Consider the following 2,679-nt stretch of genomic DNA (forward strand, 5'->3'; position numbering starts at 1 on the left):
ATCCCGTGCCCGTTGGTAGTAAAGCGTGACAGCGCGCAGGAGCAGAGGCGCGCTCCCGTGAAGGCCTGAGCGGGGAGTGGCAGGTTGACTCAGCCCGCCCTCACTTCAAACTCGGCCGCCATACACACTGAGGTCTGTGATGAACATGTTTTATCCTCATGATATTTCTTTTGAGGTTGAAGTTTGTACTTACAGTACCTGAGACCATTTCAGGGCTTTGCAAGGGACTGGACGTGTGCTATTTGTTTGTCTACTTGTGTTTTGTTGTTGTTTTTTAATTGTTTTCTTGTGTGTTTGTGTTTTTCTCTTTATAGTACTATTATTTGGAACCTGTTTGTGTGGGTATGCATGGATCTGTGTTCATAAATCCCAAAAACTGAGGTCTGCTGGACACTGGTGCTCATACTTTTCTGTGTGCCGCTGCCTTTCAGTGAACAAACGATTTATTCGTTGATTTTACTGCACTGTAACTACTTTTCCTTTGCGATTTTTGTGTTTATTTATTTTTAATAATTAATTCATGTGTTTGTTTTTAGGATAGAATAGAAGGTTAGGATGAACTTTATTGAGCCAATCATGATTTGGCTCACAAAATGTGATTTGGAAACTTGAAGCCCAAATGAAAAATGACCCTAAGTCCTTAAAAAATTGAACAAATGTATTTTCAGACTTCACATTCTTCACATTAAAGATTCTCATCTTAAAAGAAATGGTGGAACAAATAAAGTTTGATAAATATATGTCTTTCCATCTCTGCTCTCCCCCACTACTACACAAATGAGCGGGTCGTTTCTTACACAGACAGGCTTTAAAAAGAGGGCTTCTTATTTTGATATTCATCCGTATCAATGAATCATGCATAAAGTAGTCCCTCACACCGGGAGAGAGGGAAGATGGAGAAAAGGGGTTAGTAGACATTAGATGCAAGAGACCCTTAAAATTATGATTTACTAATATAACAGTTAAGTAAGCAGTGATAGGCGCCGTTGGCTGTTTAGGACAAATAACCAAGAAAGGTAAGAACAGTAAAATATTGCATGTTCAGTACTTTTTGAATGATCTGGCGAGTCTCTACAAAGTTGTGATTGGTGGCATGGTTTGAGTGGACCCCTCTAAGCCTGACACAGGATCTGCACCCCTGAAGCCACCAGTGGATCTTTAGAAAGGCTGCTTGGCACCCTCCAAACTGCCAACTGAATCGTCCTAAATAGCTTCACAAGTTGAGTAATCAGGGTGTGAAATGACCCAAAATACCCGTAGTGGAAGAGTTATTCAGCTCCATTACAAAAACAGACTTAAAAAAAAGATTGGTCAAGAAAAGGGTTTAAAAATACTCCCAATGTTGAGGAAACCAAACTTTGTGTATAAAAGTTGTGGAGTCCCCCTTTAAAGTATTCATTATCTCCTTTCAGAGTGGCATCTTTGCACAGTTTGTGAGGTTCATCTAAGTTGATAGTATGTTTTTAATAAAGGCTTTAAATCTAAAATAATCTAATCTGCAATTTAGTACCTACTGTATAACTGTCTAAGACATATAAATCACAAAATGTCCGTCTGAAATGGGGTGGAGCAGAAATATAAAGTAGCAGAGAATTTAAGTATTGAAGTAAATTTATATGGTGTCAATATAAATCTCTCATCTAAACTAGTTTGGTGCAACAAAACTAAAAAAGATTTCTGTTATCCTACTACCTTACAAAAACAGACAGTACATGGCTTATCTATAAAACTGTTACTCTTTATGACTTTGTTCATCGTTCATTCATGGAAGAATGTTTCAGAGCAAACACACACACACAAACACACACACACACACACACACACAAGACCCCCTATCTGTATTAAATTTAAGCATTATGCCGTTTACGTTTTCCAATTCAACTTTCTGTATCGATGTATTTTTGTTTGCCCATAATTAGAGTTATAGTTGCTTGAAGCATCTTCGTAGTTCTCATGCCCTTCACTTCACGGTCACAAATCAGGAGTTGAGGAAAGAAGAATAAACTCTATTCATCCCAGTCTATCCACTCTCCCCACCCACAGCATCCAGGGTCAGAGTCCGACCTACTGCACAGAGCTATCAGGACACAACAAAAAAGCTTCTCACTGAGCCATGCACAGCACAAGTCCAGGACTTTCCACAATGGTTAGTGGTCCAGGTCCTGCTTAAAAGTTTGGTTCCCACAAAACAGGTTGCTGAGTCCTTTTATAGGACACAGCCAATTAAGCATTCTGGTTGTTGCACTTTCTCAGCTGTAAACTTCAGCAAAATGAACGAACTAAGTTTTATGAGCAGTTCACAAGTCTTGGATAAAGTTTGCTAGCTCTGTAGAAACACACAAATGCTCGTAGAAGGTAAAACATGTACGGTGGTTGTAAAAACTAAACTTGGTTATAATTGTCTCATAAAAACAAGATTTGTCGGGGGTCCGCATGAGGGTCAACAAGTGGGTGAGAGATACTGTGTGCAAGTGAGAGAGTCCAAGGATGACTACTGCACAGACTGCAACACTATAGTTCCTTCAAGTGTGAGAAAAGTCTTGTTTTTGACAATGGATATCAAGGGATGTGTCCGTTCTCCTGCTGATTTAGACCAACAGGCGTAACACAAACAGGCCTGGAGGAGTCTGTCTTGGTTATATAAGAGACATAATGAAAACATAAACAGAATCCGCGCAT

Source organism: Echiichthys vipera (assembly GCF_963691815.1).
Source record: "Echiichthys vipera genome assembly, chromosome: 18".
In the NCBI taxonomy this organism is placed as follows: domain Eukaryota; kingdom Metazoa; phylum Chordata; class Actinopteri; order Perciformes; family Trachinidae; genus Echiichthys; species Echiichthys vipera.